The sequence below is a fragment of the Stegodyphus dumicola genome, chromosome 8 (genome assembly GCF_044657685.1).
Source record: "Stegodyphus dumicola isolate Sdum_Otavi_A_Nest chromosome 8, ASM4465768v1".
Lineage (NCBI taxonomy): Eukaryota > Metazoa > Arthropoda > Arachnida > Araneae > Eresidae > Stegodyphus > Stegodyphus dumicola.
Window position 1 is genome coordinate 36,440,923 of NC_140775.1, and position 9,717 is coordinate 36,450,639.

Below are 9,717 nucleotides of genomic sequence, written 5' to 3' on the forward strand. Positions count from 1 at the left end.
TCGAACTCCCTTATATTCATATCTTGGGATTTCAACTTCCTCTTCATTAATTTCTTTTTCATATAATGTTGTATTGTATTCAAGTTTTCATGAATATGGAATTTATATATTGTTGTAGTGTATTTATGTCATTTTATATTGAAATGATAATTTTAATAGACTCTTGCATCATAATTATAGTTAACAGAAGATGTTTGTAACACCTTGGTACAGATAATCTTCAATCTTCTATATACAGCTTATTTTCCAGTCTAAATTTAGGTTTAATTATTTGAAATTATTTTTAGAGAAAGATGATCGCTTTAAAGCAAGCTAATATTTCTACCTGTTGTAATTTATAATACGACGACTTCATGCGATTAATAATATACTTCATTTATAATTTTTATAAAATTTTCCGGCAGTATTGGAATTAACAGCAGATACTCCTAATGCTATACATTTAGATTACAATCATTTAATTACCATTTCCTTCTTCACAGATGCTTTTATGTTAGATTCTTGATATTTCATAATGGCACACAGATGAGTTTAACTCATTTACCCGAATATGTAAATTCCATACAGCATATTTGTATATTCATGGGGGAATACTATATCTTCTCTTTTCTTTAATATATTTTTCAACATATAGCATTTTATCAGCCTAATTTCAGGAGGTCTTACGACCAGGTGGTGAAGTCATTGAATATTGGCAGTTCGACCGGAATTTCAAATCCTAGTGATACTCCAGCTCTTTCTTTCTCTGTACATATTTAATATGGAAAAATGCATTGTAAAAACTTCAATTTATGAAGTAACATATTTTTAAAATTTAATATTTAAAAATAGTGTAAAGTTTTATTCATTGGTAATTTTCACCTTTACTTTAGCGTATCTTTTTGCAAATCCCATTAATAAGAAACTACAAAGTAAAGAAATAATTCTATGATTGATACCTTGGGGCAAATTACACATATCTTTTTTTTAAAAAAATAGATTTTATACGAATATCGTAAGTTATGGATTATTTTTCCATTTAATTTGCTTAACAATGTTTATTCCGGAATTCTCCTGAACGTATTAAGTACTATCCATTAGCATGATTATTCCGGAAGTATACTTTAGTACCGAATAATTATTTGCATGACAGTTAACTGTATTAAATTTTCCAGTCTATTTTAAATGCCATGACTATTAGTATCAAAGAAAGATATTAATAATAGCATTAACAGATGTAATTTATAAGAAATATAATTCGTACGCTTTATATTTATCTCATTTATAATACTATTATAGCAATATTCGCTCTAGTACTGTAATTAATTAAATGTGTTTCCAATGCTAATATGTGTGTTTACTAATACTTTTCATTTTCTATGCTAGCTCTTGCATTTATTATTATTATTCAAGCAATTAGTCTACTTATTAGCTATTCTTTATTCTTTAATTGTTCTTGTGATATGTAATCCTATTTCTCTATTTTTCTTTTCCTGTTGGCTGCTTTTAGCTTCAAAACTTAAAACCGGATAGTAACCCTTGTAGAGACATTAGGTTGATTGGAAGTAGGAGAGTTGAAAAATGAGCAATGCCCTCGCCGGGAATCGAATCACGGACGCGCCGAGTGCGCACTCCACTACCGCACGAAGGCACGCTAAGAAGACGGAACAAATACCTTATATGCTCCCCCTTTTAAAGGGCGACTGGGGATTAGGGGACCCAGTCACCAAATCCTGATGGCGGAGAATCGTCATCCGCCACCCTTTTTATTTCGGGCACCACTGTAGAGACATTAGGTTTAAGTGAAGTAGGAGACTTGAAAAATGAGCAATGCCCCCGACGGGAATCGAACCATGGACCTCTCGAATACGCGCCGACTCTGCAGACCACTACACCGCGAAGGCAAGCTAAGAGGACGGGAGAAATACCTTATACATTCAGCTTTCTGAAAGGGAGGGATCTTCTTCGGAATGAGGTCGGTAAATTCCCCGGCAAGCAAAAGGGAAAACCTTTATTCTCGCAGTTGGGCTGTGAGCAGACAAAAGGGGGGGGAGACCTTGCTTCGCGCAGTTGGTTTACACCGGACATCTGGAAGCCCACATATGGAATTTGAAATTTGTTTTATTATCTATTTCATAATTTGTAGTTATTTATTTATCTATTTTTTTAACCTCGTGATAAAATTATTACATAAAACGTCTAGCCACAGCTTCACTGATACTTCCTTGTCCTTGGTTGAAACCTATTTGAATTGCTTTTTCAAAAAACATAAAGCTTGTCCATGGACCCTGCACATTACTTTTTTTAACTACTACAATATTCTGAACTTCACTCAATACTGATTATGCAAGTGAGGGGGCGACGGCGCCCACGCTGATTCGTGCCAAACCATACCATAAATCGTAACTTTTGGCAGCTGTTTCCTGAATAGCTTCACGCTTAATCTTCTGAAGTTCTGTTTAGAATAATTAACAAATTATACAAACACTACTAAAACTTTATACCACTATAATAAATTATACAAACACGAGTAAAAAATTATAATACTACAACAAATTATACAAACGCTAGTAAATACATAAATTAGAGAGAAATGTGTTACTCATCGATCAACGGCTTTAAGTGCTTACTTATGTATTTAGATTTTAAAGGCGTTAGAAAAATAAAATCTAGGCAATTTGATAAAAAAGCTTTGTGTCTTCTAAGCTTTTATTTAGTTTACTTGGTATCTGGTGCTATGAGAGGAAGTTTGTTGATTTTTAACCTACTTCCTGATAAGCTATCGAGGTAAAATTTTGTAACCGATGTTCGTCGATGACAATGCAATTTGGTGTTTTTAACCCAAAAGGCGTTAGCCCAGAAGGGCCAGAAGAATTTCATATTGGCATTTTGCGTTGAAAACGTTAAATGTCCGTTTCACTTTTCAGATTATTGCCACCAAATATTATCGCCCTATGTTATATTTAAAGAACTTAAATAACGAAGCATATGCATGTATGTGTCTCCTCATTGTGATAAAACAACGGTACCTAGAGCCATAAAATTTTGAATAATGTAATCCTCCACCCAATATAGGCATCTGGAAGCCTAATTTGGAATTTGGAATTTGTTTTATTAGCGATTTCATGTTTTGTAATACTTTTAAGGAATTTTTGAATAACAAACTCAACGATTTCACAGCGAGCAATGACAATGTGGAAAAAAAAAATGTTTTATCTCCGCGCAAGACATTATCGGAAATTCTAAAGATATGCTAGTAGTAAGCCACGGTCCTTAGCCGGCGGAAGTGACGTCACAGAAAAGGGGCGTGGTCGCCGCCATCTTGAATCACGTGACAACCGGAAGTGACGTAGATGGAAGGAATGACGTAGACGGAATGACATCATCCAAGTTTCGTTTTTTATGGTGTGGCAACGATCTTTTCAAAGTATTTTATTTCTTGTGGCAACGACACTATTTTTTATGTTTGTGGCAATGGTCGCTTAAACCACGTGACGTCAACTTTATTATTTTCCTTATTTACCAATTTTTTCTTTATTATTTTAATTATTTAATCTTTTTTATTCATTATTTTTTAATTATGTTTCATTATTTATTATGAATCATCCTTTTTAATTATTTAATCCGTCATTATTTTTAATTAGTTTTAATTGATTCCATTATATTTTAATCCATTTTAATGAATTTTAAAAATAACTCCACCGCCGAGATTCGAACTCGCCATCTCTGGGATAAGAGTCTGGCGCTTTACCGCTCGGCTACCCGGTCCTCTTATCAGACTTGATATTTGAAACCCTCTTTGTCCCTTTGACTTTTTGCACCATTGATGACATAAGGTTGAAAGTCTGCGCATGCGCTTTGACATGAAAACCGCGTCACACATTTGTTTTTACACGACGGCTAGGATTTCCTTTGGCTTCTTAATCATTACTTTATTCATTGCTGTTTTAAATGTAAGATTTTCCCACAGTTTAATTTTTTTTATTATTAAGATATTTTTAATTTTTTTCATTTTTCATCTCATTCTTACTTTTTTAGTTATTAGTTAATTATTAACTTTTTATTTCATTTTTTTCCCCTTTCCCAAACATAAATTTTATTTTTAACTTTCGCAAACTAACGTTTACTTCCACAAAAGTGAATTTAAATTTTCTTTTTACTTTTTATCTTGCAAAGTTTATTTTTTTATATTTAATTTTCTTTTTGGTTTTACAAAAGTAATATTTATTTTTACGAATTGAATTTTTCCTTTTCACTTTTTTATTTTGCAAAAGTTTTTTCTTTTTCCAAAATTTATTCCTTTTCGTATTTTTACTTTACTTTATTTTAAGTTTTTGTTTAAACTTTTTTTTTTTTTGGTTTTACAAAAGTAATATTTATTTTTACAAATTTAATTTTCCTTTCCGCTTTTTATTTTAAAAAAAATGTGTTACTACATTTTTAACTTAAATTTTTTTACAAAAGTAATATTTAATTTCATAATTTAAATTTTTTTGAGTTTTTTGTTTACACAAAAGCAGTTTTTTTTGTTTTTTAACTTATGCATTTTACTTCCTAAAATAAATTTCATTTTTTTCCCCTTTTCCTTTAGAAAAATTTATTTTTGTTACATTTTTATTTTACCCTTAATTATTTTTCCCCTTGTTTTAAATACAACATCATGTTACACTTCCATTTTTCCAAAAGTAAACTTACCTACATTTCTCCGTCTTTGAAATTTTAAGCTGGAATTTACATGCATATAACTTCACTAAATAATATTTCCTGTAATTTTAAACCAATATACACAATGATCCTTCTATATAGTTTAACTGGAATACTACATTTCTTACTTTTTTACTACTAAGTTGGAGATACTCAGAACTTTTCCTTCTAATGTATTTTACTAACTATACAAAACTTTGTTGATTCCCTTTTACACGTCTTTCTTTTATTCAAAGGATTCACCAAACTATGTCTGACAAATGTAATTTTTACACTTTCCATTTTCACATTTACCCTTATATTTAACTTATAAAACATATTCATGCTGTATTTCTGATTCCTTTTCCCCATAATAAATACAGACTTACACATGTTTCTTTATTGTAAGACCTACTGGCTTTAAATAAATCTTATAAGGAGCAATAAATTTTCATGGTAAGAAGCCATTCAAACCAATGCATGGAACATTTCTACCCAGTTAAGTTTAGATACGTACCAATAGTACTTCATTTCTTCTTATTTTACTCTACAGGCATTTATACATATATATTCAGAACACTCCCTTTTATTCAGTAAGATTCATTTATACTACTAACACAAATTTTGCTAACTCTTTGAAATATTTTACAAAAAATACCTTATATTTGCTTGCACACATCTTACTTAAATCACCAAACATACACTGAACCTTGATTTTTTCTTCATATGAAAACCTCACTCGGATTCTTAATATGATTCCACCATTTACCGCAGTACTTTATAAACACTACTCTATTTGAACTTATCACAGCTTAACTCTCTTAACAAGGTACAGAAGATTGAATTATATTTTAACTACAGAGAAGAATATCCACATTGTAACGTATTATTTTAAATTTGAATTATAGTCACATTTTGTGAAGGAGAACTTAAAGTCTATAATGCACATGGAATTAATATTCAGCCATGGAAATGAAACGTTATCGCCTTTTTCCCAATTTGGAATTTAAAAATTTGTTAACTTGGAATATTTTTAACGTATTTATTGTAACTTAACTGAAAAATACCCATATTTCACATTGTCAATAATTTATTTAGCACTGAACTCTTACAGCCTTTTGAGAACGAAATTTAATTTATCATACCTGACAAATGAATCCTACATAGTTATGATACATTACACGAAACATTGAGTAGAGTTCCAAATAATGATCTAACATAGTAATTAACATAAAAGACCTAACACAAATAATTTTAAGATAGAAATTTCAAACTGACATTGCTTAATAATGAATTTTTACAGCTTTTTGACATTTAACTTCTCATAGATAATAAATAAAATTACACACAAATAATTATACAAAATAGGTAATAATGACAGAAAGTCCATATAATGCTCTACTATAGTCACCAACTTAAAAAATTTTAACGCATTTTTTAATATGTCATAAGAAAGACCACCCTTTTTTTGAAAAGCATTATTTTAATTAAACATTGGAACCACACAGTCCTGCGCACATGTATAACATTTTTATTTATCATGAGCATGACACATAAAAAGTAAATAAAATTTTCACAAAGTACGAAACACATTTCTCTTTTAACTGACTGTACTCTTAAGAAAAATGCAGTATGGAATGCTTACAACACTCAGTGCCACAGTTCCTCATTTCCCCACGCATTGACCAAAATATACATGTACTTTAAAATCAGCTAAACAAATTCAAATGTTAGTATTCAAACAGGAATACTTCACAAATTAGATAAAATTGAGGTACACAATGAACTTGAGTGATAAATACAGAAAAAAATGTAAGGACCGAGAAAATGATGTATTCGTGGAGAACTTTTTAAGATAAACTTGCTCTATTTTTGCACATGGGTTACATTTTGCATTTCAGATTAAGGAAACATTCAAGATAATTCCTGTATAACTAGAGATTTTATTCACACTTGTTAGTAATGTAATTTATTATAACAGTCGCAGATATATAGGACAAGTATGCCATTTCCAAGGAAAACAATTTTCCCAAGCCAGACTTTAACAGTGAAATATAAAATGGAATAAGAAAATGTCATATTTCCAACAAAATTAGTATCTGAGTATGCAAAAACATGAACAAGAAACGGATATTTTTTCTGAAAATATTCCGAATGGTTTAAGTTAGGAATAGTTTCATGAACAGAGCATGAAAAATAATGATGAAATTTTTAATTTTATTTTGTCTGCAGTACATTTACTTATGCTAAAATCTTCCATTTGGTTGACTGTACTTTACATTTAGACCTAAGTTGATAAATCAGAGTGATTTTGTGCTTTAAAGCTTCAGATTCAGAAATATTACAATTTCAGAAATAATACAACTCAAAAGAAAAAAGATTAAAACGGCAAGAGAATATACTGCAAGCAAGCGAACGTGATCAATGACCTTTTGGGCTGATTTTCATGAATTCATAGATCGGGTGCACACTTTTAATGCACTGTGTATGAAATATTTTTCAAATGTATTACGATTACTGTTTTCCAACTTTACATAGACTTTAAGTAAACATTTCGTGTTAATTTACCCTTTTTCCTGAGATTTATCTACGTATTTACTAAATTTTTGCATTTTGTTTATAAATATAATACCAAAAGGACATAAGAGAACATTTGTTTCTTGAAAATGTCCATATTTTTTACCCAACTGTTATTTCTTTCATAGCTCTGAAGTAACCTATTAAACACATAGTTATCCTGTATTGACCAGACAGCCGTTGGTCTTGCCAATGTCTGAGGGAAGTCTCAAAACTAGAGAATTTAAGTAATATTTTACCAGTACGGAAAACTTCTTACGGCGTTTTTGATGAAAATTGACCGAATTTAGTAGTTCATTACTAACCTAGGAGCCTTTAACGATTTTTATTCGAAGAAAACACACAAGAAATTATCATCAAGATTTTCCATACAGATATATTGTACCACTTTTCATGCCATTACATTTCCGACGAAATTTGATTCATTGTCAGATAGTTAAATGCTTGTTATTTTTTCGCATACGAATGCATTTCGTGTCTCGCATACGCTCATTACATATGATTTAACAAAACTGCAAACAAGTTGGAAGTTAAATGAATATTTCCTGAAATACTGTACATTTCATTCCGAAAAGTTTACATGAGAATTTTCATTTTGAAACCCCTAATGTTTCTTTTCTTGCATTCAATGTAAATTTTGAGTATAAAATTTTCAGTTGTGACGGAAGTTATTTGTGGGTGGTTGTGATGTGTTCGTGTTTTCATAAACCGTTTTTTGTGAAGTAAATTTTGAAACTTTGAATATTACGGCCACTGCAAATCATTTAATTTTTCAAATATTTTTCTTATTTATCTTTTACAAGTCTTTGTAAAGATTTGGAAACAAATTTTTATTAAATAGTTATATGGTATGATTTAATAACTTTTTACACGTTTGGAGGATTTAACTTCAACACTACACACCGAATCAGAAATTAAGAAAAGAAATGGAATTTTTTATCTTAGCATACTACAGGAATAGATTAATTTTCTCTAGCACTGATGTATTCGAATGTAGTAGATAATGGAGACTTTTAACACAGATCATACAGACTTTGAATATTTTCTCTAAGTCACCCAAAATTGCATTGTCATAGATTTTTCTCATAAAGTCTATTTCTTTCTTAAAAGAAGTTTATATACTAATTTCATTAGAAACATATCTAAGAAAATATCTCACATTCATAAGAAAATCAGCGCTGGTTTCTTTACCATATTTGTACTTTCTGACATCATTCTACTGAAACGAAAACATTCATACCTTATTGCGAAGAAAAATGTTATACTTTTTGATTAATTTTCATACCACAGTATTACCTTTGAAAAAATTTTTCCTAGTCCACTGCTAATATATTGCTAATTTTCGTACGTGACAAAACAAAACTCAGTTTAAAAACTTTTTTACTTAAAACCTTGTATTGCATTGTGAACCGGGGCCATGCTTCCATTTTTATCACATATCATGCGAATATTTAAAAAAAAAAACATATTTTTTTCCTTCTGTTAGCACAATTTTAACCAACATTTTACTATTACAGAGACTTCTTTAGTAAAATCTCAAGTATTAAATTGAACGTTTCATTACTAATTTTGAAGATTCTGGATATATCCTACTTAAAAGTTCATAACCGATTAGCAAAATAATTTATATATGTACTTCGTTGTGCTCTTGGTTAATTTTTAAATCGTTGTTCAACTATAACACTTGATTTCTAGTGAAGTATCGAAATGATTATTTACGTTCCGCTTTTTCCAAAGAATTTCGTAGACACATATGTTCAGTACAGAAAATTTTCCTAACTTACCAGTATCATTACCAAAATAGAAAACATGCAAAATTTTCCTAAAAATTTATATATTTGTGTTTTACAAACATTTACACGAATACCCACATTTAATTATTTAATGTGTATTTTCCTATATCAGAACTAAAATTTCGAACGAAAATTTTTAATTAATGTTATGTTCCGTAAAATTTTTGTATTTGCGATGTCATCTTTTTTTCGCAAAAGTTTTTGAGAGTGTGCTCTCGGTAGTCTTTTAGACATTTTGAAACTGTTTTCTCTTTGCTATTGGAAACTATTTTATCTTTGCTGTTGATATATGCCAATGAATATACTTTTTCTCTTGGTTTATCTTCAACTTATGAGTTATTTAAATACTTAAAAATGTATTTGTAGATCGTTTATGTTGACACTTGTGATAGATTTCCTGGATGTGTTTTTGGAAAATGTATTTATTTTATTCACGTGAATGAAACTGATGTTTTCTTAAAATTTTATTATTCAGAGTATTACTCAATTATGACAGAATGCCGGATTTGTTCCCAGTATTCAACATTCATATGAACTTCAGTATTCCAAATCTCTCACGTAACTGTAATTTTTCCTATCGGTAGTAGGAAGACGAATGGAATACATGCAGGTTATGCAGACATAACAATAAATTATGAATGTTTTCGTTTCAGTAGAATGGAGTCAGAAAGTACAAATTTGGTAA